At 38.3% G+C, this 26,891-nt stretch overlaps 1 protein-coding gene across 1 annotated transcript in view; it reads left to right on the forward strand.

Moving 5' to 3' along the window:
• Positions 1-26,891, forward strand: part of LOC115772846 (leucine-rich repeat and fibronectin type-III domain-containing protein 2) — a 139,003-nt gene that overhangs the window by 72,925 nt on the left and 39,187 nt on the right. Inside the window, exons 3-4 of the mRNA XM_030719257.1 lie at positions 630-741; positions 23,615-23,702. The gene's annotated coding sequence lies outside the window, so the exon portion shown is untranslated. The remainder of the gene's footprint in view (positions 1-629; positions 742-23,614; positions 23,703-26,891) is intronic.

Consider the following 26,891-nt stretch of genomic DNA (forward strand, 5'->3'; position numbering starts at 1 on the left):
ACCCGAGGCAGCCTGAAGCTGGAACACAGTTTTTATCAAAATAAACAATCTACCTTGTGTCTGCCTTCCTCTCCCTCACTTTCAGTGCTTTTATCTCCGCTCATTAGGATGAGTACCAGCAGTGGGTTCTGGGAGGACATGTGCTATGACCTGGTCACAGAATTTTAATGAGGATATTTATTAAGAGCTGTATTATTCCACCAGTCACATTTCCTCCCTTTATGAAGCTAACAGATTTAGTCTGAAACCTTGTCCGAAAACATCTTGGACCTGAACTGGCCTCTGTTAGACCTTTTTAGATGCATCTTTATACATTTCCCCCACCCATCCTTTAATTCAGAAATCAAACAGTTACAGGGATGTAATCACCAAACCAGGAAAGAACAAAAGGGGTGTTTTTTTCTTCTCCCTACTACACTCTAAGGTGTACTTTGAATGCTTGATGTTTTAATTCTTCTGCAACCCTGTGCTTTTGGAATCAGATGCCAAAATTGGTGCTTCACTCTGATTTTTTTTTTTTTTTTATGTTTTGATTTTTGTTGCTTTTAATATGACCATATACACAGTCATCATCCGTAACTGCCGTTTGCTAACATTGGGGGTTTCTGTTGTGCACCTTTCTGTTTTAGGTCAACTAACAGACCCAACAAATGTGATCGAGAACTAAGTCGAAGAGGTGAATCATCATGAATCAATATGTGTTTGGATACCTGACCTGACCGCACAACAGATCCTCTTACTGTGAGTGCACAAGACCTGTTTCAGTCATTGCAGTATAGTCATTCATCTACTACTCTTAGAATCTAACTTAATATGTTTACCCACATTCTGTACTTAAAGTGTGAAGACACTACTTCACCAGCACAGCCACATATTCCCAACAGAAAGTTGCTTTTGAATCCTACCAACTCCCAGGGCTCTCCATCGGATGAATCCCTGTTTGATGTTCACTCTTGCTTTGCTTTTGGTTTCTATCGCTTTCCCTCACAGCCTCTTCCAAAATAAGGGCTTTTTTCTTTCTTTTTGCTGGGCAGAATTTCCACAAGTAGTCCTGTTGTCCACTAGTTCAGAAAACAGCATCTCTATTGAGCCTTGATTTTCCCGGGAGGTACTAATTTAATGACAGTTTTGGGGGTAATTAAGTGTTTCCATTTTCAGCTAGTTTAGACTAGTGCTCTGCTAATTTTTATGCAACCATATTATTTTTGGTTGCATGTTACGTTGGTTTCACATTAAGATAACTTTTGTTATGTCATTTTGTTCAATATCAGTGTTTGCTTTTTGTATTTTGTGCATAATTTTGCACAAAAGCTGAATGCTTATACATGACACTTTAATGTACTTAAGCAAAAATGATCTCAAGACCCCTCTTATATTATCTTATAGTAATTACAAGTGGAGCAACTCCTGCTTAGACTACAGTTCATTATTTCTAGGCTCAAAACACCAGACCTGCTTGTGGTCCTATAATGATGATGGGTTGATGTGTAGATAGATATGTTCCATACACACTAAAAACCACATGATGGTCTCCTATCAGCAATAGGAATAGTTTTGTTTATTGTGTTTGGATGTACAACAAGAAAAACTGAAAAGTGAAAACCACGTGTCTAACAGCTTTACAAGAATAGGACCGAGCATGTGAAACACACTATAAATAATGACAGATGGGTGTGTGAAACAAGCATCCTACTTTTCTGGCCAATGTGTAGTAGGCATGCTTGTTCTCTGAAAGGTCCAATCCCTACCCCAGTGAGAAAGAGGTGAAAAACATTGCACACATGTATGTGGACCCTTGCAGACAATAAAATTTTTAGTTTTTTTATGTTTGTCTGCAAATGCTGCTATCTTAGTGGTAGTACAACTTGATAAAGTGCGATGTAAACCGGAAATGGAGAAGACTGGACTTCAAAGTAAAAGTTGTGGCTCAGCACTGCAGCCAAAAATGTTTCAGTGGGTGCAGCTTTACTTTGAAGGCAAGTGGTCTCCATTTCCGATTTGTGTTGCACAGTTTTGTACAGATGGATGGTGTTTTGTTGACAAGTCCATCAGTTCCATTCAAACTTTGTCTGCAGCAATATGTTAGCAACCAAAGCAATCACAAGAAGTTTTTTTTGCCAACCATTTGGGGAATACACTTTTCCTCTCACAACTGGTGGTTGCCAGATGGTTGCGGACTGGTCTTGAGACCTTTGTGACTGGGGTCTTATTCACTTGATCCTATGTTGTCACCACGATTGTCTCATGTGGAAAATGACATGCAAGTTAATTTTGTGCAGTTAGTGGTTATGTGTCAGCAAACCCTCAATAAGATGGCCAAGACTCCATTTACAGTGACTGCTTTTGAAACAAGAGAGTGAAGTGTTACAAATGATCTTCTTATGGCACTCTGACAGCTCCTTTAAGACTATTGGAGGGCCATTTCAGGTGACTGCATCGTGAAGCTGATTGGGAGAGTGCCAGGAGTGTGCAGGACTGTGGTGGTGGTGTGTGTGTGTGTGTGTGTGTGTGTGTGTGTGTGTGTGTGTGTGTGTGTGTGTGTGTGTGTGTGTGTGCTTATATTCCACCAGTGTATTTAATCATGAGTAATTATTAAACTCTGGGAGAGAAAGCCATAGTGTGTCTTGTCCTGTCTCTCTCTGCTCCCTTCCCTTTTCCTTCATCCCCAACCGGTCGCAGCAGGTGGCTGCCCCTCCGTGAGCCTGGTTTCTTCCTGTTTAAAGGGAGTTTTTCCCTTCCCGCTGTCACCAAGTGCTTGCTCATAAAGGGCTGTGTGATTCATAGCATTTCTTTCTAATATTGCAGGGTATATAAATAAAATTTAACTGAACTTAAAAAAAGTAAAAGATAAAATCTGTTAAAATCCAGATTTGTTTATCACAGATTCATACATTCTTCTGTCTGGCTGTTGAAGCATAATTTTCTTTCAAAGCCAACATTCAGATTTTTTTTTGCCCTCTTCTGGCTCATCTATGACAGCTGTAATTTTTGGCTGTTTGACTTGATGTCTGCTAGCTTCACTTTTTTCTTTGCTAAAGATGCCTGGAGAAATTATGAATTTGTACTTGCTCATTATGGACACACTACACAAACCTTCAGAAACTCCAACAGGTTAAACTGAGAATAACTGGAGATTCTAGGTTTTCTTTTCACTCCAAATGGACTACAGCTGTTCTGTGACTTTGTGCTAAAATAGTTTGTGTTTATCAGGGAGAGGAAAAAAATATTAATGTGCAACACTGATAGAGAAAGATGTAGGAAAGGAAAGGAAGATGAGCGAATATTTTCAAAGGTACGTAAGGATTGCTCAGCAAGTGAAATTTTGTAAACTGGGATTTTAAGGCTTACATGTAATTTCCTAATTCATTTTAGAGTTTTTAAATCATGTTGGCTCTATACATGACGTTTTTGCTAAATTATGTTTTTGTCAAATGTCATAAAAAAAATGAAGTACACCAATTTTGTGTTATTTATTGCAGGCTACATTGGTTAGTTTGCACTATTGTGATAAAGTTTTCAGTAATACACTATCTTGGACATGTTAGATCTAGGATATTGTTACTAGATCACATCAATTTATATTTAAGGTGATGTTACTGATTAGATTTAATCACTGAATTCTACCTTTTGTACTAGCTTTAGTGTCTAAAGGCTAGAAATCTGCCATGTGGTTTGCATGCCATCTGCTTATATCTTGTTTAATTCAGCTGGCTTTATCCACAAAGAGCAGTGAATATCAGAGTAGCAGAAGAAATTCTTTCCCCACACTGCACTGCTAGGTTGGAGGGGTCATGTTGAGCTAAATCTTTTACTGCAATGTTTAGACATTTTTAAATGAAAACAGTGTATTCTCAGTACAGGGCACGCTGCCAAATACTCAAGGAATTAGGAAGGAGCACATGTCCTACTTAAAATAAGTAAGCCACAGTTTCAAAACAAGGTTGAGCAGGAAGAAACAGTAAATACTGACCTACTGCAGTAACCAGGTTATTACAGTTATTGTTCAGTTTTATATAACCTGATTTCTCTGAGTAACCTGGTTACATCTGCCATATGTAAACATACTGGAGGGTAGATTTACTAGGTAGCTTTCGTGCTTTTGTTTCTGGTGTTGATGTGACACATTCTGACTCAAATGCATGTGTAGTATTTTTCAGATAGATGCATGAGGTCGCAGGTTCCATTTCTCTCCTTATAATTATAAATGACAGGAGGATGCAGGTTAGATATTTACTCTGCTGCACCATTCAGTTTTACAGGACACATTTGCTAACTCTCAAAGCCATTAGAGAGATTGTGGTTGTGAAAAGGAATTATATTCAGTTGATGAGAAACATTAAAGACAAAAATAGACTAATGGATGTTTTATTGTTTCTCGCTAAGTAGCTAAACTGTACTTACTGAACACTTTAGAAAGGAACACCTGTTTGCCTTTATATTCATCTAACAATCCAGTCAGCCAATCACGTGGCAGCAATGCAGTGCCTGAAATCTTATACACATACAGGTCTGAAGCATGTATGCATCAAACAAATCAAATCACTAAATCAAATGATTGTTGGGGGCTGTCAGGTTGGTTTGAGTATTTCTGAACCTGCTGATCTCCTGTGAGTCTAAAGGTTTCTCAGAATGGTGGGGAAACAAAAAATCCCCCAACAAATGGTAGGTCTGCAGACTATAACTCCTTGTTGATGAACATGTTCACAAGAGAATGGCCAGATTAGCTGAGGCAGAAAGGATACCATGACCCAAATAACCACAACTGTGGCGAGCGTACAGGATGCACAACACGTCTCGCATTTGGTGGACCCCTCTTTCATTTACTACCTCCGGCATGATAATAAAACATATTATACAGTAAAAGTCATCTTAGACCAGTTTCACTTTGGTGGATGTCATGGACCTCACCAGTTACAAGATCTGAATTTGGAGGTGATAAAATGGTGGATTGGCAGTGTGAATGTGTGGCTGTCAAATCTGCAGAAATAATGTTGTGCAGACATGTCAAGATTGCATCACAGAAACTTAAAGAGAGGTTTTGAAATTATCAGAGTAATGGAGGCTTTTTTCAGACCAAAGGCAGGTCTGACCCATTATTGGATGGCTGCTCCTAATAAAGTAATGATTGAGTCCAGGTATAATTTTCTCTCTCTCTGGGGCTCAGTGTATATTTTGTGAGTTTTTCATAATCTATTGTGTGTCAGTTAATCTTCTTTTCATTTCTCATGATGTTTAAGATCAATAAGTTATCATTTCTTTTTAGACCTCAGTGATAGAAATCATATTAATCCCCCTGCTGAGTCTATGTGGAGCTGTTCCCAGGTCAGCCCTGTGTAAATGGTGAACTGCTGTCAGGCATCTGTCAGGGATTAACCATTTGCAGATTGTACCACAGAGCATGTGTGTGCAGTTCTATTTTCTTCATAAGTCAGTCACCCAGTGTGTTTCTTGGAGATTATTTACTATGATGTTGAATAGTCTGAGCAATATGACAAAAGCCATGATACCATATATTAGCTCAGTCATGAGTCAGGAATGCAGCGAGCCTAAAAACACGATTTACGTGAACTAACCTAAAAATGTCAGCTGTCATACATTAGTTAACCCAAAGCATTTCCATCCCAGGGCTTCAAATTCTGCTGGCTTTGTCCAAAGGAGTCTTTTATCTTCTTGAAGCCTTGATGCACCAGCTACACATAAGGGTCTTCTGCCAATGAGTAACAAAGTCTAAAATTAGCCAAATATTTGTCAGCTGGGAGATGAAGAGTTTTGGCACTGGAGCTTTCAGTATAGTGAACTGTACTGCATGAACTGTGTTCGCTCATACCAGCAAGAGAAAACTCAACCTTTTCTTTCATTTAAGAAACAAAATGTCAAATTTTCTTTTCATTGAAATGTGAAAATCTTCTTAAAACCATCCTGTCACAACCCTTCAGCCAGCATCTGTACTGCTTACACTGCAACGATTTGATGATATGAGTCACTTCAACAAGAAAAACACTCAGCAAAACCTCCAAGCATTCTGATTTACAAAGTTGGATTATGGTGTTAAGCTATCTCCCCAAACTCTATTCCTCCATTCTTCTTCTATCTTTCTGTGAGAAAATTGGCATCATTTACTGCTGTCACTGCAGAGCTCATTGTCCCCCATTATCCCAGGGACAAAGCTACCATGACATTGAGTTAATCCGTACTTGTTTCAATTTAGCTTTCGGGGGGAGAGACAACAGATAAGGAGTTCAGGTAAGTGACGGCAAGGAGGAACCATACCCCAGGCATAACAGAAGAACTGAGTTGATTTCTGTAAGTTTTTCATTTTTCTCTACAAAATAGCTAATTGAGAACTGCTTCCAGGAGTTAAATTCCCAGTAAAGAGACACGCTGACTAAAATTAACATTTTACAAAACAAAGTGCATCAATTGCCATCACCACAAAAGTTGAAGCTACAGCAGTGCGGCTGAAGTTGGACAGAAGCTTTTGGAAAAACTGGCAATTCCTATTTATGCTGCTCTGCTCTTCCACTGAAATGTAAACCATCATCAGTAAAACTCACTGTCTTAGATAAAGCTCTTTCCAGGAGTCTAATTATAGAAAGTCCAATATGCTCAATTGTGAACCTAGACAAAGCTTACCTAATTACATCCACAGAATTTACCTAAGAGGCTAGAATTAGTGGTGAGAGTCAGAAAGTTGATCCAAATAGGTCTGCCAAGCCATTTACTTGGCAGAAATAGTTCTCTTCTCACTCCAAAACGGTGTGTGTGTGTGTGTGTGTGTGTGTGTGTGTGTGTGTGTGTGTGTGTGTGTGTGTGTGTGTGTGTGTGTGTGTGTGTGTGGTGGATTAATATATGATTGTACTTTTCTGAGTTCAACTCAGTTTATTAATTTTGCTCAAATCTGCAAGAAATCTTAATGTCGTCTCAAGTGATTTTGTATTGTGTTACATATTCCAATTCAGCAATCCCCTATGAGCAAGAACTTGGCAGCAGTAGGGAAAAAGAACTCCCTTTTAACAGAATGATGCCTCCAGCAGAACCAGCTGCAGCTGGCTGGGGTGAGGAGACAGCAAAGAGAGAAAAAAAAGAGCATTTTCTCTGACGTACTAGTCCAGGAGCTGGCCATATGGAGAAATATTCAGACTGTTAAAACAATAAAAAAAAAAAAAGTGAACAGTAAAGTCTAATAAACCATCACTTTTAAGATGCCATCATGTATTATAAAAAGAATTTTAAAATCATTAAGAGTGGCTGTTTATAATGACAAAATGACAAGTCAGATGGCTGTTGTTTTAAGCTTCATAATATAATTATAAGCAGTCAGATTATTGTACTGGACTGTAATATGTTGCTAAAAAAAAACACTTTTGTGTTCCATATGTACAATTTTTTAATGACTCCAGCTGAATACTATAAATGCTGCCTTTGAAGAAAAAACAATATAAACAGGAAGTTTCTGTACAGTCTTGGTTTAATACTTTTTTTTTGTTTGATACGGTAGTCTTGAATCCCACTATCTGGCTTGAGTCTACTTCATAACTCATATGAGCAAAATCAAGCCAAGTATTAAGTCCCATTATTTATGAAAAAGTCAATGAAAATAAATTAAAAAGTAGTGTGATGTTACAGCAAACCAAGGAGGTACTGGAGAAAAATAAAAATTTGTGGCTTTATAGATGTCAGTTTAAATGATTAATTTAGCAGTAGTTTAATGGTTATATGTTGTGTTTAGCCTTTGTTGCGGATTGTTGTGTGGTGTGTTTCTGGCTGAAGACAATGTTAGGACCAGAGGTGGGAAGTAACGAAGTACAAATACTTCGTTACTGTACTTAAGTAGATTTTTCAGGTATCTGTACTTTACTTAAGTATTTATTTTTCTGACTACTTTTTACTTTTACTCCCTACATTTTTACACAAGTATCTGTACTTTCTACTTCTTACATTTTCAAACAGACTCGTTACTTTTTAACACGTCAGAGAGAAGTTTGCATTTCCGGTCAGTGCGCCGTCAGTCATCAAGCGATCTGAGCCTAAACGGAGGAATAATAACACATAAGAGACAATTGTACTGCGTATCCTCCATCATCGGGGCTTATCTCGTACAAAGGGATTAAATGCGCAAACCCATATACATAACGTCTCATTTATAGCGCTATAATCAGGGGTTACAGCGGGCCGGACCGAGTCCGTAAGTTGCGCTGCGGCACATAAACAGCTTAGCTAGCGCTACTGAAGAGGAGCGAGCATAAAGGGAGTAACGTGTGGCAGGTAAATGCAACGTTTCTAAATGCTCAAGAAATATCAGCAAACACACAAAGTGTGTGCAGTTTGTTACACAGTGTGTCTGCTAGCTAAAAGAAGAGCTGCTGTATTTCAGGGAGAGCAAAGAGAGAGAAGTTCAGTCAGAGATGGAGAAAGAGGACAGGAGAGGAAGAAGGGAGGTTAGATTTAAAGGTAAGGACTGGAAAATAAACTGAAGTATGCTGACTTTGTGTAATTCAAAGATTCTATGAAAATACTGCAGTTTAGGTTAGCTTGTTGTACTGTATTTACAGTAAAGCTCTGTGTTGGACTGGAGCACAGTGTTTGTGTTCATGGTCAGAGTTACAGGTTACATCAGTGCAGCAGAGATGAGTTTGAATCAAAGCTGCTGATGCTGAGATTCATTCACTGAGTCCAACATTTATGCAGCCTGTATGCTGTCAGTGTAGGGGATGGAGATCAGCTCAGATAGCTGTGAAATACTGGGTTACATCTTTGTGAATTCAGTTCATCCACACAGAGCAGTAAACCTCAGAGCAGCAGCAGCAGGTCAGCTGATCACAGCCTGCACACCAACATCATTTACTGGAGCTCACAATAGAAATTTGTGATTCTTCTCCCCATGCAGAGCCACTACAGCTGATCTTAGGGTTCCTCCACCTTCTGAATCCCACTGTAACCCCTGAGTATCCTCATGTTGGTGTTTAGGTGGAGGCACAGTCACCCTCTACTATGGAGGACACAGAGAATAGAGCTGTGTTTAAATTCCCTTTCACAGTTTGTGTCCTATAACAGATTCAAGCTGAGTGCATTCATTAGGATTAAAATTTAGATTGGAGTAACGTTTGTATTCTCATGTAATATTATTTTATATTATTACAATAATATATAATGAGGTTCGGTTAGTTTTACACAAAAATAGCAGGTAGAAACGTCCTCCAAAGAACTACTTTTACTTTCTTACTTTGAGTACATTTCAGAGCCTGTACTTTTTTACTTTTACTTAAGTAGAGAAGTTGAACCAGTACTTTGACTTTTACTAAAGTATTTTTTAACATAAGTACTTGTACTTCTACTTAAGTACAGAATGTCAGTACTTTTGCCACCTCTGGTTAGGACCAAGAGTCCTGTAGCAACTGGTCAGGTCAAGCCAGTGATTAGTTTCAGGGTAGTTGTTAAAATGCTGAATTATGCAAGATTTTTGTAACCATGCAGTGCAAGGAGTAACTAAACTGTGACACAAACTGAAGAAATAGCTAGTTCTATTATTCTGTAATATTTTACAGTAAAAACCATTGCTGTTGTAGACTACAGTAGGTATACTGTAAAATAAAATTAATGCCGGCAGATCTAGCAGCCAGTAGTTTAAATTCCTTGGAGAAATATAGTTTACAAAATTGCTATTAAAAATAATGACCTAGAACAGTGATTTTCACAGACTGAGTAGAAATCTGCAAATGTGTTGCCAGATAAGAGCTAACACCTCTTCTCCCCCAACATCACCAATCTATTACCTTTAAGCACACTAGCTAATGCAGACAACCAGACTAGTGCTGTACAGTAGAGTGTGGATGCATTTATGTGTTAAGTATACTGCATGACAGAAAATGCGCTGATAGCGGCCATCAACTTTAATTTAACAGAGCTGTGTTTCAAATTAACAGATATCCGTCAGGCACTGTCATCTTGTCAGCTTTGCTTTGAAAATTAATTTTGGTTGGCCATCACAGGCATTTGTGTTGATGTTGCATTGTTGTGCTTGTTTATTTCATTTCTTTGGTCCAGTATTCAAATGTTCTTTGGGAATATATTCCTTTAGCTGATATCTTATGTGTTTTTCATCTTTTGACATTTCCATAGAGGTTTGTTCAGTCCTCTGTATAGTAGTATCAGACAGCTCTGCTCTGTTTGGTCCACCCTGAGAGTACATTGGCTCTCAAACAAATCACCACCACCTGAGTGATGGATGTTCTGTTTCTGTCCTGTCTTGTGATTTGTATTTGACGGTGCCTGACGATGATCCTTGTTAAATTCAATTGTCAAGGAGCTATCAGTGCAGTTTGTGTGAATCCTTTGTCTGACCTTTAGGTTTTCTGTATAGCACATGTGCAAGATGCTTGTACAAGGAACATATTACGACCCATATATCCAGTTCATTGTCTCAGATGGTTTCCAGATGGTATTGCATCGTGGATTAATATCTGATTGTACTTTTCTGCTTTCTTAATTCCACCACTTTGGATGAGATTACCAACACCACTGGCTGAAATGCAGCCCTAAGCCATGACAAAGCCATTTCTGATGAGGCTTCAGTGAACAGTAGATGGACCAACTGAAAGGCCAGATACACGTCTTGGGTCCTATGTCAAGTCTTTGCTAAAATTGTTTCCCGCTTCCTAACTTTCAGATATTGTTCATCTCCCGTAGGTAGTTTTGGCCTCCTGTGTATTCTTTTATATTCCACCTGCCCAGTTTCCTCAAATTTCTCAAGGAGACAGTGCCTACCATGCAAAGATGCCAAGTTTTTTTTTTTTTTGTCTAATATCTCTTTGGGAATTACTTTGTTGTACAAAAATAGTATTTTATGTCTGTCAAACTGTTATGTTTGGCATTTTTTGTAGATTCAACTAAAGAAATGGGAATAATGTGCTTTCACAACAGACTGCTAGTAAAAGTGCCTAAAGATAAAATTTAAAATTGGTTCTTTGCTAAGTTTTCTGTTTTGTGTAAACACAAGACTCCTTCATCCCTTGAGTTAGGTGTATTTCTCTTGCTTGAATGGTTCATATGATAGTATTAAGTGACTTTAAAAAAAAGTCCTCTGAAAATGGTTAGGTATGAGGAGTGCTCTTAAAAAGAGTGAAAAGCCAATGTCAAGAAAAAACCTTCAGACAGCCTGGAGAACTATTGCTGAAGATGACGTTAAAAGTTTGGCTCATTGGCAGCAAAATATGCTGCCAAAAATAATGAGGAGTGGCTCAAGAGCCACAAAGACTCTATACATGTAGGTTTGTTGCAGATTGTTTCCTACTTCCAACCAACAGTGCCCATGACCGGTCAGTAATATTATCTGACAATGGGAGTCCATTGTTTTAAGGTAAAGGGTAATATTTCCCTAAAGCTACCACAAGTTATTAAACCAAGTTAAAGCAGAAAATACTCACTTCCATATTTCCTAAATCCGTGCTATATATTTTTTTATTAGGTCATTCAGTTTGGCTCATTTTATCTTAGCTGATAACATTTGAAAGCTATGATGTCCCTTTCTGACACCTTGAGTAGTTTCAAAGACTAAGTCTTCTCAGAAATCGCACATTAAGTGTGGGAACAGAGCCACAGTTCACCGAGTGATCCTGCAGGTTATCCCTACCTCACAGAGCTTCTAGCACTGCCTGTTTTCCATTTAAGCTTACATGACCTTCATTGTGACATTTTGGAATCTGATATGGTCATTTTGTGAGCAGATATTCATCACTTAAGAGCAGTATCCTGAACAATCTCACATTTGATTCAGAGGCTGGCAGTGCAACTCGAGCCATCTTGTAACTGAATGTAGGAGCATTCACCTCATGGAGCAGTGCTTTACCATGACTAATACAAACTTATATTTTTATTAATATTCATCTAGTTTCTAATATGGCTAATGTAGAATACTTATAAAATGTGATACGAAATAAATCACACCAATTGGTTCTCAGAATCTTTTTCAGCAAAAATCTTTTTTTCATGAAATCTTCAGTGATAAATTGCAGTCATTTGTACCCATCTGCTATGGCAGGTAACAGTGAAGTATCAAAATGCCTCTTTTCATTTTAATTTAATTTGAAATTACTTTAAAGTGCTCTAAGGTTTATAATGTTTATGCAAAATCAACCTTGAAAATTTGCAGCCAGGAGAAGAAATGGCAAATTTGCTGAACCTGGGAATTGCCTTCCTGATCCGTCCCATCTCAGCAGGAAACCAAAAAGATGATAGCAGCTTAATATCAAACCACGACCTATTGATTGCACTTGTCAGCTTTTACAATCTGGCCTATCCTGTTGGTCTCAGAGTTTCTTGAGAGCTGAGGTGAGCCTGTCCTCTACCTGACAAATGGCTTCTCCTTTATCTGTCCAGTCCTCGCCACTACCCGACTCATCGCCCCTCTAACAGCTGCACACGAGCACCATCACGGTTCACTAATCCTGCTCATTAAGCCAGGCCCCAGGGCTCTCATTACTGTACATCTATTCCCACATGCCTTGTACCAGACTCGTAGCTTTCATCTTTGGCAGCATGTGTAGATGACATGAATTTGCCATGTGCAATATACTATGTGTGTCAGGATTTTGATGTCTCTGTCAGCTGCAGGACCAGATAACATGGGAAAAGGCAGCTGTTCTCACTCCATCTCAGTAGTGAAGAGAAAATTGCTTGGATTGCGCTCATGCTGCTTGTTACAGACTTTCCCATGAGCTTCTATCAGTGTTACTTTTTATACTATAAAGCTGGCCTTTAGCACATAGTGTATTCACCTACACTGGAGCTAAGGCGTTTTCCTTTGGACTCTGATATCTCTCTTTGAGTTGCAGGGATAGTTATGAAGTTATGTGTGTATATGCTGTTTGATACTCTACATTAAGCCTCCAGGCAGCATCCATCTTGCATTTATTGCTGTTATTCTCTGTGTTTTATCTTATTGCACTATACCAAATTCACCCTGAAGTTCTGAGAGCACGGAAACAAATATACTTTTCATAGGCTGAAAAATTGAGTTTCCTTCACTTAATGTAATTCTGTCCGCTCTTCTGCTTGTGTAAAGGTTGTGGCAGAGTGGCAAGTGCTCGAGGGATCTATATTAACCTCCCTTTGAAGTTATCCGTACAGCCCGTGAGCTCTTTGGATTTCCTTATTAAAAGCCTTTCTGATTCATCTTGGAAACAACTGAGAGCAGTCGGAAGCAGCATCATCAGAGGCCAACCTGCATCTGAAAATCCCAGCGATGCATCATGCCCATCCAGTTGCATAAAGCCAGCTGACAAACGGTGCTAAAATGCTGGTGACAGGCAGCGGGAGATGGGCTTGAAGAATGGAAATCATCCGCTCTGAGACTGAATCACAAAGTTGAGCAGCTTTGGCTTTCCATCAAAAAAATATGCACAGAGTGATGAAGTGCTCTATTTATAAATAACTGGTAGTAAGGATTTTTTTCTAATCCCAGAGAGGGAGGAGAATGGATGTGAAATACTGTACCAGAGGAGTTTAATGTGTATGACAAGGTATTACGATGAAAAGCCAGAGGTGATAACTAATTATGACTCAGCAGTTTTCTTTATATCCTTCATAGGATTTAGCATATGTTGTTTAAAAACATAACTCCAACTCTTTATTTGCAACTTTTTTTATAATTTAATTTTAAATTTTATGCATGCCTATATAGGAATTTATTGGATTCATTAAACACATACTGTAGTCACCATATTGAATAATATGGTGACTACAGTGTTTATGTGTTTTGCTCACTTATTTAATAGCAATAAGTGAGCCAAAAAAAAAAAAGTTTCCAGTATGTTTAAAAATTTGCTGTTGCATGTGACTTATCATACAGGACAGCCGTAAGAAACCACAAAATAACAAATGTCAGCAGTTATTTACAACAGCAAGAGTGAAAAGGGATAATTTACAAAATTGCAGTGAAACCAGTTATGTTTTATGGGTTGTAGGCAAGAATTTAATTGTTTGGCACAAGCCCTTTTAGCACCTGTATGGTCCTCACCAATGAGCCTAATCTATTCTGATTCGTTAGCTTTCAAAAACTGGTTTCTGCTTGCTCAATTGGGCATGAAAACAAATAATTGTTGATGGATTTCATTTATTTCTTCTTTACTCAAAACATTAACTACTTAGACACATCCTTGTTTAGCCCAAATCCAATCCACTGAATAATCTAAGCAACAGAGGGTATACAAAGAGATCACATTTATCAGCAAAACTATTATTTCTCATCTGTATTTTTGCCATGACATGAAGATTTGGACCCTAATGCAGACTCCTAGAAATGTAATAAACAAAAAGCAAACCTTTCTTTAGGTGCAGCAATAGCCTAAACAGCAGAAGGTTACACATTCCATGTATCCAAACAGACAATATGTCAGGGAACACAATGGAAGGACAACAAAAAACAAACAAACAGTACAACATGACAAACACAAGCAGACTGAGGGTTTAAATACACAAGAGGTAATCAGGGCTATGGGAAACACCAGGGTACACAGCTGAAACTAATCAAAACAATCATGGGAGACCAAACCAAGAGATAACTAAAATACAAAAGTCACGATGACATGATCGATGAACACTATGCAGAAACATACAATAAATAGAACCATGATGATTTTCACTACAGAAATCTCCAATATTAAACTTTGTGTGTCTGTCAGTGGCTTTTTTTGTGTGTATTATATGTGTATTATGTGTATTATAATTCAATACATAAGCCATTGTTATGCAGCAGTGCCCCTCTATACTTATTTTTCAGAGTTAGTTTTTCAGCAGAACAGTTACATTTTGGACAGCCTTTGAATTGGAAGACAATATTCTGCAATACTGCCCCATAAAACATGAAAACTACCAAAGCAAGAGTGTTCAACCTAGAGCCTACACGACTGCATCAAAAGGTACTGTGAGTTATTTATTCATTAAAATAAAAACTTAAAAAAAAAAATAGGCCCATCTGCCGCAGTAGGGAATGCATATTCACTACAAATATTCACATTCAACATTCAATTTCAGATTTGCATCTGTTGTTATGTTGCACAGTGAACTGATTTGAATCCTGGGATAATATATTTGGTTATGCAGAAATCAGCCCGTGACTGGGAAAAAAAATAAATAAAGAGGGACGTGGAAGCGGAGGACCTGCAGAATCAGTGTGCACACTGACTTCGATTTGCTTCCAGTGAGGCCCGTGTGAATGACAAGAAATCTAAATTGCTCTAAATTCTCCATCGCTCAACTTTGGCCCACATTATGACAAAAAAGCCAATGGAAACAATCACAGACAGGACATAATTTTAAGGTTTTCATTTGTTTTTGTAAACAACAAAATATACAAAGGGTATGACTCTTTAAACATGGACCACATCAAAAGACTGTGACAACGGAAGTCAGGCTGTTACTACCAGAAATCTAACAGACTCCTAAATCGACCTCACACTCAAAGTGGCAATTAGAGATGTTTCAGTTTGCTAATTTAGCACCAGGGAGGCTTTCAAAGTGCCCCCCCTGTGCTTCACTGAAAGCTATAAAATAAAAACACTTAAAGTTGCCCAAAATAATTTGGCATCTTTGTTGCTAATGTAATGGAACAAATATGCATGCAAATCCAGGCTGGGTAGATTAATTAGAAATATACTAGGAGGAGATCACTATCAAAAATACAATGAAATGATTAAACTGATTTGTCTGTTTCATGACTGATCAAGAAGGAACATTTATGTTGCTTAGTGAAAATAATACAGCAATCACGGCCTTATTAACTCAGTGCCAGACTGCCAAAAGTTTCAAAGAATACTAAAGCTTGATTCAAAACAGTATCTCCAAACATAGAATAGCACAGTATTTGCATTTGGATTTATGAAATAAACAAAACAGTCTTAAATCAACCAAAATCTTTGTATTTTAAATTCCTCAAAGAAGCCACAGTGTGCCTTGATGAAAGGCTTTTATTTATATATATATAATCTGAAGGATTAAACACAACATTATAAAATCCCAACAGTCACATGATCCCCCATAAGCAGCAAACGTGCAGCAAAAGTGCATCTTAAACTTGTAACCTTTTAGCAGTGGAATTAAGAAGGTTAACTATCTGAGGCAGGCTCTTCAATGCCAATTCACCTTTATTTCCTTGTTGCTTTAAGACAAATATAAATACAGTTGTGGTGATTTTTGCTTTTGGAAATGCTTCACTGAAGAATTAATCACTATTCATAAGTTACAATGTGTGTTGCCATGAATGTGTTTAGCATATTTTAATTATAATTTTGCAGTCTTGTTAAATATATAAAAACACTTTAACAGGTTTGATTAATTCCCATTTTCTAATTTATTGTTCAACCTTCAGTAAGCTATTTTCCTCAATTATTAACTTGGATGGTTTCATGGTGTTTCATTCCAAAGTCATGAGCATATGTATCTATTGTGATGCTTATCCATACACCTGAGGAGGATGAAGGGCAAACAGACTTAAATGTTTTAAATGACTACATACACAAGCTGTAAGCATGATGTGGGGGTGGGGAGCTCATTTCTATTCACAATGGGTGTGCAGAGGAAACTTGGCCAGTTTAAAGTTAAAACCTTGAAGTGTTACCTAATGATCTGAGTCACCTTCACTCCATTCAGATACATTAAATTAATCCATAACAAAAAGGGAAGATTGTGTTAGCCTGTTTAAGGGGCTTTGCTGGCTTTTTACATCTTCTTTTCAAGCTCTTCTGGCTAACGATACGTTATCAAAGAAAGCACCTGCCAATATGAATTAGGACTGTTTTTCACATTCTGAAGTACTGGATCTGTATTGAGATACCTTTCAGGAGGGAATCAATCCTGTGAGCCTTTAAAGGCAAAAGAACAAAGTACTGAGATTCACTGAGGATGTTTTTGGGAGCAATGCTGTCTTGACAGTAGTTGTTGTCCTGCCAAAATGACTGAATCAATTTGTGGCACAAGGCCACTTCTGCCTAAGGGACGTTACCTATTTTATTTTATTTTATTTTTTCAATTTTACACTTCATTTCATTTTTACATTTAGACATTGTATATTGTTGTCTTCTCAGTGTCTAAATGGCACCACAGTAACATTACCTGAGGGTAGAAAAATGCACTGTACTCATGGCATCCACCAGCCAGTATCACTGTGGGACGTGTTTTAAACTTAGCCTGGCCCACTGCTGGACAACACAGCCACCAACCTCCCAGGGAAGAAAAAAAAACACTCCAGATGGCCAGCCTGCCTGTGTCATCCAAACTGGAGTAAACATGCTTGTGTACTTCTCCATGCTTAGACGTCAGGGATGACATAGTTTGCAGTTCTAAACAGGCCAAATAACTTCTTAGCCCACTTCTAGAGTTATTATAAAGGAATAATGGAAGTTGCGGAGCAATGATTAAAATAATAAAGTCATACATTTTTGTTATGGTTTAAAAACATGTTGATCCCCCAAACAGCATGCCAGGCAAAAACTACCAGAAATAAGAATGTAAAGGGTGGCATCCAGTGGCACCTTTTTTATAGAGTTTTGCTTTGTTTTTTAGAATTTGGTGCTGATGTGCTGATTTCCATTACTGAGGTGATTAAAGGCCAGGGGCAAACTACAAACTCATTTAACCTTATCTAGTGAATGAGGTGTATATGGAAGCATCTACATTTGTCACTTCTATGCTTCATTTTTCTTTTTTTTTCCTGTCTCCAGTATAGGTACATTGAGTGTCAAGATGGTCTTAAGATGTTGACGTGTACAGACATAACTGTAGGCTCTAATGTCTAGAATAGTGGTTTTCAAACATTTTGTGCCCAAAAGATGCCATATTCAATTCAACTTGTGCATCTGGTGCCATCTCACATGATCAGTTCACCCCTTGATTGTACTGTCAGATCAAAGGCATCTCAATCAAGCATGTTTTGGTTTTTTTGTTGTTGTTGTTGTTTTGACCCCCCCTTACATTTTTTTTCTCTTTTATATACTCCCCCGTTATCTATCAGGGCCCATTATGGTGACCATATTGACTGTCTTGTGATGTCACCCCAGCCCCATTACCATTTATACTGGTACTGTATAAATGGCAATGGGAATGGCACTGGCACCGCCAGGCTAACTGCAATATTCTCCCAAACAATAGTTGTCACCACTGAGACAAAACCTCCGCATCAGCGCTGTTATAAGAGTAAAAGAAGTTGAAAACAATTATTTCGAAGATTTTTCCAAACTTTTCTAATCTTTTCAGGCTGTTGCAACATCTAGCTCTGATTTTCTGCACACGATCATACACTGATGTCTTCAACCTGGCAGGTTAGAAAATTGAGGTGCACATTCAGCCAAAACACCACCAAAGCGCAGCTTGCACTGGGCGATGTGACATCACTGTCGCCATGCTTTGTCATTTGTGAGAGTAACAGCAGCAGGTATAATATGTTTATGTTGTAACAAATTCCGCCATCCAGTAACTGCCCAAATAGAGTTGGGTTCCCTTTGACAGAACATTTTTAGAAACTCGTTTTTGTCTCTCTATGCGTAAATGAGTGCCTACAAAGTGCTGATAGAGTAAATTAATTAATGTAATTGTAATGTAAATTCTTGAGTGAATTCTGTTCATCCCTGAGTCCAAATCTAAAATAATTTGCTCAATGTATTTATTCATATGAATATGGGACTGACAGGCAGTCTGAAAATATAATTACTGGTGCTGGTGTGTAGGTATAAATATTTCAAGGTCTTGTTTGAAGGATTCAACACAAGATCTACTCGTATGTGTGCTGACAAATACCACTCAGTACACATCCCTCACCTGCCTGGCAATTTCCTTCTGTGTGTTATCTCCAATGCTCTCAGTGTAATGATGAGTGTGTGTGTTCTGAAGCTTTGAAGCTCTTTAAACTGCACTAGCTGGATCAGTGGTCACAGATATGGAGGGGAAATCACACGGACTGCATAATGACAGTGTGTGTTTCGATAAACCCTTTACTCATGGGCACTAGAACCACCCTGGTAGAAAATGTGATTACACTGTGTCTTACTTCAAACCCACTAACAACTTTGTCACACGTGTAAGTCCGAGGCAGATTGCGGAGGAAGAGTTTGTGCGATTTTCTTTTTTTCTTTCTTTCTGTCTGTCTGTTTTTTTTTTTTTTTTTAAAGCTGAACGTGAGCCAGTGGATAATGACTCAATGATGCGAAATGTGGATGACAGCATGTGTTGTAGCCTCACTAGTGTAAACTATTAAGTAAAAGTGAACTGAAATATGAGTGAATAAAAGACCAACATGGTGTGGTCACAAAGTGGGTTTTTAGCTTGAACCACAATGGTCAAAGCCTGCCAGCTGCCAACAACTCAGTTGAATGAAACAGACTTTTCTGAAACAGAGAAAATGAATTACTCACTTATAATGTGCTAGAATAGATGCCCTGGTGTGATTTAAAAAAAAAAGAAAAGCTTCACATTAATGGTTGAAGATGTTTTTTTTAGGAACCCCAATGTCTGAAAGACTGTAGCTTTGACTTTGATGTTTATGGGATAATGCTGGTGGGGGGGTTTGTCAATAAATATAAAAAAACCAGTAATGCATTAGTTCCCCTCTCGCATGTTTACCAGTGCCTTTTAGTGTCTACTGAAAACACATCTTTCAAAATGATGCCCAAATACACAGTTTCCTGGCATGAAATGGTCAACTACATGACACGGGAAACTTTTCTGCACATTAAAAAAATAAGTGGAAATCTTAGCTTGCAGCACAGCCTGAAAAAAAATGTGATGGGAATGAAAGAATTCATTTAACTGCCATTGCAATTGCTTGGATAGAACCCCAGTGAGAAGCTGAATGGTAAAAATAAATCCAGAGCTAACTAATGCCTGCTGGAGGACCAAATCTGCAAACTACTGCGTGTATTTTGGTCGTGTCCCGAAGGTGATGATGTTGTAAGCTCAAATTTTGTTTAAAATTTTTCCTTTTTTTGATAATGTTTTGACGAGGGTGGGACAGTGGTTTAGTGGTTAGTAGAGTTGCCTCGGAGTAAGTAGGTTTCTGTTTGGGACCTGTTGGCTGGCCGGAGCCTTTCTGTGGAGAGTTTGCGTGCTCTCCGTGTGCCTTGTGCCTTTCCAGGTGTTCTGGCTTCCTCGCAGTCTTACAGGGGAAATATATAGAGAGAATGAAATTATATTTCCTCCCCTGCCTTGTGTTCTTTGTTCCTTTTGCTGTACATTTTTCATTCATACTTGGTTGCCCTCTAAATAATTAACACTGAAATGTGGGATGAATTATATAATAATTAACAGGTAGGAGATACAGCAGACAAGGTGTTGGAGATAAGTCTAAGAGTGTGTTTTTCAAATACATATTTAATTTTTTTTTTCATCAAGTCAACATATTTGGTAATCAAATAAGCTATTTCTTCAAATGAGCCATGAAACAACCTACTCTGGATATACTAGGTAAAAGTTGCTTGAGTTTTCAATGTACAGTATGTTCTGTTATTTTTGTCAGACGCTGGTTTGGGACACCCTGTGTTTCCAGGTTTTAAGCATAAATGCCAATCAGTGAGCCACGTCTGGAGTTTAAAGCGAGCAGAACATTTCATTAAAATCTTCATCAGTCTCTGTTTTGTTCTCGTTATTTTCTTCCAGACGGCAATCTGTTCTGCCAGACCTCAACTCCACAAAGTGAAATTTCAAAGAAGGCAAATGAAATGGGATTTATTCATTTCATTTGATGCCATACTGAGATTAAGCATGCAGATTCAATAGTTTGTCTTACATATAACGATAAAAAAAAATCAATAAACAATCGAATTTAATAGAATAATTCCAATAATGACTTCCTTTTTTTTTTTTCCTGAAAACTAGGGGTCATTTTTAGAGACCTGAAATAAAATATACTGACATTTTTTTGCATCCAGCTATCCTCATTAAAGACTCTTGATCCCTTTTTCTCATTACAAGCTATAAAACAGGAAGTAATACTTCACAACAAAATCCAATCCATAAAAACCAAATAAAACCAAGTGTTTTTAATGAGATGCAGCCATGCTGTTACCTAGATTCTTCCTTTAATCAGCAGCAGTCTGTATTTTCAGGTTGGAGGGGTGATGGTGTAAAGTCACAGATTTTTTTTTTCCTCAGGATCACAATTTATTTCCCATTTGAACCTTTTATGTTTTGCACTTTTTTTTCCATTTTGATCCATTTAATTTTCACATGCTGTTTCAGTGCCAAAAATCAACTTGGATAGGTTTATAAAACACAGCTACTTAGTTAGCCTGAGGAAAAAGATCATTGTCCCTTCACAACATTAACTTTCAACTTACCCACTGCAGTTAAAGGAACCCTTGGCGTCACATTTCCAAGTGTTCCTATGTGATGAGCTGGAAGTCAGAGAATAGAACCACTAGTGTGGTTAAGCCCTGTGCATCATCACAATGACACCACGATGCATAAGGTGTAAGAACACCATATGTGTATCTGTGAGGCATCGGCAGCTTACAAAGCGTGGCACAGCCCTGGGACTGAGACCAGACTGGTGTTATAGAAACCACTAAGTTTATGTAGATTGGAGGTCAAGGTGGATAAATAGTTTGACAAAATGTTTGCATTATTTTGTTCTTCTGTTCAAAACCTAATCAAACATTTACCACTACTCAGTCATATTATGAAACAAGGTTTGTCACGATGTCATTTTGCCCTCGTTAATCTCATTAATCTCATTAACTGCCTCCAATATGGCTAACATATTATGTGCACAGCCCCTGAAGATTATTCAAATAGTGGTGCATTGGTTTCTATGAGCGCCTATGACCTTGAGCTGTTTTCTTTGTTGCCTACTGGTTCACTGAATTTGATTTCATCTGCTAACATAGAATGTCCCCTCACTACTATTTCATTAAGCTGTTGATTTTGCATTCATATTAAGGTTCATAGATCAAATTGATGGTGCCTAACACAAAGAAACAGGCGCAAACAGATTTCAAATGTATTATGAATATTATTAATAGGCTTGTTGTGTTGTTATAATGAAACTCTGCTCTCCTGGCATCTTTGAAAGTCTCAATTCCCTCAGTCATTTTCCGAGCCTGAATGGGCATCACAGCAGGTTATTTGCTCTAAGCAGTGTCTTTAAATGCATAGAGTTAATGACAGCAGGTCAATAATGTGTTATTTGCATTCCCTGGCTGCTGTGCCTTAAAAGCTAATAATGATTTTATGACTGGGGAAATCTGAAATGATCAGCATCAACCCATCACACCTTCTCAGATCATTTCACCTTAAATATTCCAGTAAGTCAGATAAATTCTCTTAGGTGAATGTCTGGTGTATCCTGTGTTGGGTAACGCTGCGATTGGCAGGCAAAGCCCAGCTGGGGACCAGCTAAAAACTGAGGTTTAGCTTCTTTTTCTGGGATTCCCTAGTCTTCTTAAAACTGCTGATGAGCCAAATCTGACCCAGAAATGAAAACACTTCTGGTGGTGCTCTTTCAGACCTTCAACTCATCAGCCTGTCATTGTCAGTGAGATCACAAGGAAAGGGAAGGCAGGAGGAAAATCAATCTGAACAAAACAAGGTGTGTCATAAGACCCTGAAGATTGGAATGAAGGAAAGTGCAAGTGTGTGGATGCAAAAAAAAAAAGGGGGGGGGGGGTGCAGTGAAAGAGAGCATTGAATAGAGAGGCTGGATCATCTGAGTTATATGTAGGTAGGCAAGTGAGAAGTGATGCACCTTAGGGGATCAGTGGAATATGAAGATGTTTATTATCAATGGAGAAAGGAAAGAGTCGTTAATTTTCTGAACATCACATACGTGCAGCAAGGCCAAAGTTTTTAGATCGGACTTTTGGAGACCATAGGTTTAACTTTTGAGGGCACACAATGCATGTGAGGGCCAGAAATGTACATCCATGATCTTCTTCATTAAGTTCATGTTGCAGCACATACATGAATCTGAGCCCAAACAGATTCACAGACATGCATTCAAGCACACCCACACTCTTACTCCCACACAAGGCAAACAAATAGCACAGCTCCCAGACTCTGTGTTTAGAAAGGCAGACAGCTTGTAGGGACAACTGGTCGCAAAAAAATGAGAGAGAAAAGAGACAAATAATGTGCATTAAGTCATTGCAGAGATTATAATGTCACTCGGGAGCTGTGGCCCTGCACAAACACCCTGCTGTGCTCTATTTCAATAATTTTCCATAAACCAATCTAATCTCCCTCCCTCCTACACTGTGCTTTAAGAAGATTTTATAGGCTTTTGTTTGAGAAGCAGATAATTCCTTATAAATCATAATAGCGCTGCCTGAATTGTAAAAGGTTTCACAGCTTAGTGGCATGATTGGTTTACAGCAAGTATGCACGATAACACCTGTATTGTTTAAAATGGGCTTTAGCTGGCCTTATTTCAGACCACACAATGCAAAGTTACTCACACAGTCATATATCAGATATGCACAATTTTGAGTGTGATTCTTCAGTGCATATTTCCTTATTCATTAAAATGCAGAAGCATATAAGCATATGAATATATAAGCAGGAATATATTGCAAATGACCTCGCATGACCTTTGCGTTTTTCACTTCTTACATCCTTCTTTTTTTATTTTGTCTAGGCTGATTCTTCATCTTTCACTTTTGATGTGAATGTGTGGCCTTGAGATATTTCCAAGGGACCATATGGCACAATACCATACAATATAGGTAAGATTTGCTCTTTTTGTTCAAATTTTAAGTCTAAGAGAAAATAGTTTGAGTGTTTGATCTTTCCACCACACATACAAAATAACATAAGACCTCGGCAAGATATTCACTGTTCATAAGATATTTAATGTGATAAAAATTATGGAAACTTGAGGAAGACTTGAGAGTGGAATTTTTTTATACTCTTCTGTCTAGGAATAATGCATAGAAAAGATTAACTCTGTAGTGTCTTTGGTGAATTTGCAGTTATGCAAACACATGCAACTGTCTCATGAAATATATACCTCAATGTCATCAGATGAAACTGCTATTCTCTCATTTTCATTCAGTTCCTTCCCACCTGCAGGTGTGACCCCATAGCCAAATGCCCTGAATAGAAAATCCCAGTCTGATTCCTCCCAGACCCTTACAGTTATTCATTTTTTTTTCTTTCTGCTGTCTGACCTTCTAATTAAAGTGAAAATGTTGCATACTGGACAGGGAGCCTGTCTTGGCTTGAAAAAAGTTGAACTAAATTGACTTGTGTTGCATTCTTGCACAATTAACCACCTATCAAAATGTGTGTGCTGTATTTGTCTGTTTTTACAGTGACTTTTATTATGGTCTGTTGGTGGTGGGGTTTAGTAACTACATTAACATCATATTGATGATTTAAAGTGACGCACCATCAATTTTACACACACGGGTCATTGTTCTCACTATTACTGCTGCTCACTTTGAAAAGCTCCCTGCAGAGTCACTGAAGACATTATTCAACTATTTTCACAAAGTTTGCAAAAGAAAACCTGATGATTTTTTTAATTCAGAGGAAAATGCCTACAAAGTAGGTGCGTGGTGAGTAAATACATAAGCAGTGAAATGTTATTTGGATGCATTATGGGAAATGTATTTCATCAATTTTGCATGTCAGAGTACATTTACTGCGGAATTTATTTGCCCGCCTTTGAAAACAATTGAATAAAGTCTTCTGAGACGCTGCAGGACTTTTACAAAATGACTCAATAGATAAGCAGTGCTATTGGCAGTATTCTCATTAAAGTGCTTTAGAGGAATACCCACAATAGCAAGGTAGAAACCATTCAGCTTTGTTCAAAATCATTCCCAAGGTTATCTGTGTTACCTTTGTGTCACACACATACCTATTCATCTGGGCTGCTTGTTTAAATCTTTGACCACTGTAAAATATGAATGCAGAAATGGGCAATAACTGTCTGTTTCAGTGAAACTACGAGAATGCTCCTGACAAAGCAATGTTGACACAGTGGCTATTCTGTAGCTTTAAGTGTTAGCACACAATCTTTCTCAGCAGATGGAGGCGCCCACTTGTTCAAATTTACATTTGAGTTAAAGGGTGATGCCCAAATCACTGAAAGAGTTTTCAAGAGTGAATTTGGAAGGGTTGAGTTGGAATTATTCTGGAAACTCATTTTAAGAAACCAGAATGTTAGATGAGAACACTGATGCCACTCTTATGCCTGTACAGTGAGCATAGAAGACTCACTGAATACCAGCCTGTATGCTATGTGTTGTTTCCTCTATAGGCTCTCTATATAGGTTAATGTTATTGACTTGACAATAGTTTATCATTGCAGTTTTTGGACTGTACCATGTTTTGCAAGACCCCCAAATAAGTAGCACTGGGATCAAAGCAACACTAACAACGCAAAAAAAAGACCAGTCAATGTGAGCAAGTGTTAGGGAATTAAGCTACAAGGAGAGCAGCAGGGTCAGCAAGTGTCAATCACAGCTGTCAATCAGTCGCTACACAGAAGCCATCAAAGCCTTAATGTCCTAATAATGGTGCGATAATATTTAAAATGACCTCCAGCACACAGGGAGGGTCTAAAATTAGCTGATCAAGATGGTAATGACTTGTTGAGAAAATGACTGACTAGCTTTGATTGGCATATTTTGAATGGGGTTCATTTGGAATGAAGGATTTTTTTGGACTGTTCCAGTGTTCAGTAAGGAACACAATTAGAGAAGATAGGCTGGATGTACTAATAGAGTTCTTAAGAGAACTCTGTAAAGTTCTCCTAGATCTGGGATAGCTTACAAGGAGTTGGAGCAGGGAAGTCATAAACTGACTAAATATACTTAATATAGGCCTTTTTGCATTTGTACTTTGGAAAACTTAAAGCACTTCAAGCTTAAGGACACTCATCCATCAACCATTTTCTTCCGCTTATCCAGTTAAGTGTCTCAGGGGGCTGGAGCCTATCCCAGCTGCCATAGAGCAAAGGGCGGGCTACATCCTGGACAGGTCGCAAGTTTGTTGCAGTGCTAACACATAGAAACAGACAACCATTCACACTCACATTCACATCCACGGGCAATTTAGAATCACCACGTATCCTAACCCCACTAACTGCATGTCTTTGGACTGTGAGAGAAAGCCACCGTACCTGGAGAGAACCCACACAGCCACAGGGAAAACATGCAGACTCCACACAGAGAGGCCCAGGCCAGATGGCGGATTCAAACCCAGGACCTTCTTGCTGTGAGGCAACAGTGCTAACCATCACACTGCCACTTCAGGACACATTTACTCATTTTTATACTCATTCACACTCATTTTTTCCCCCTTTAATTATAGCACTTTAACTTGGTGAGAGTGCAAATATGTTGCATAAAGGGATTCTGATGGCTGTAAATGTGCTGTCAACACTCACAATGTGCATACTATGCACCATTTGTAGCAGTTTGATTGGTGGTTAAATGCAGAGACCCATATATTCCACCTATATATCTGAATATAGCGTTAAATGTATGAAGAGGTTGCAGGTGCAGCAGAGTGTGATGATGATTATGGGTGTGATACTGTGATTATAACTGCCTCAAAATGAGGCTTCTGCTGTGAAAGTGATGTCATTGAGTATCAGTCTGGAGCCTCTGTGAAAGCTGTCCTACTTTCTTGATGCACACTTTAAATCCATCACGATGTTGAAGAGATTCAATGTGATGCTCTTGTGCTTTTGATGCTTTATTCTGCTTCACTCAGAAGGAGATGATGATCATGAAAAAAACAGCAATATTGGAGGACATGCAAAGTAATTTTCACTTCTATTTTCTATTTTTAGATCACTACCTTCACCATTTTGGCCTCAGTCTTCATAAACCCTGTGGTGAAACAAAGCAATGCTTACACAAGGGGCTGGGATAGATTTGTTTTTATCCATAGTACGTCCA

This window comes from Archocentrus centrarchus, chromosome 22 (genome assembly GCF_007364275.1).
Source record: "Archocentrus centrarchus isolate MPI-CPG fArcCen1 chromosome 22, fArcCen1, whole genome shotgun sequence".
NCBI classification, from domain to species: Eukaryota; Metazoa; Chordata; class Actinopteri; order Cichliformes; family Cichlidae; genus Archocentrus; species Archocentrus centrarchus.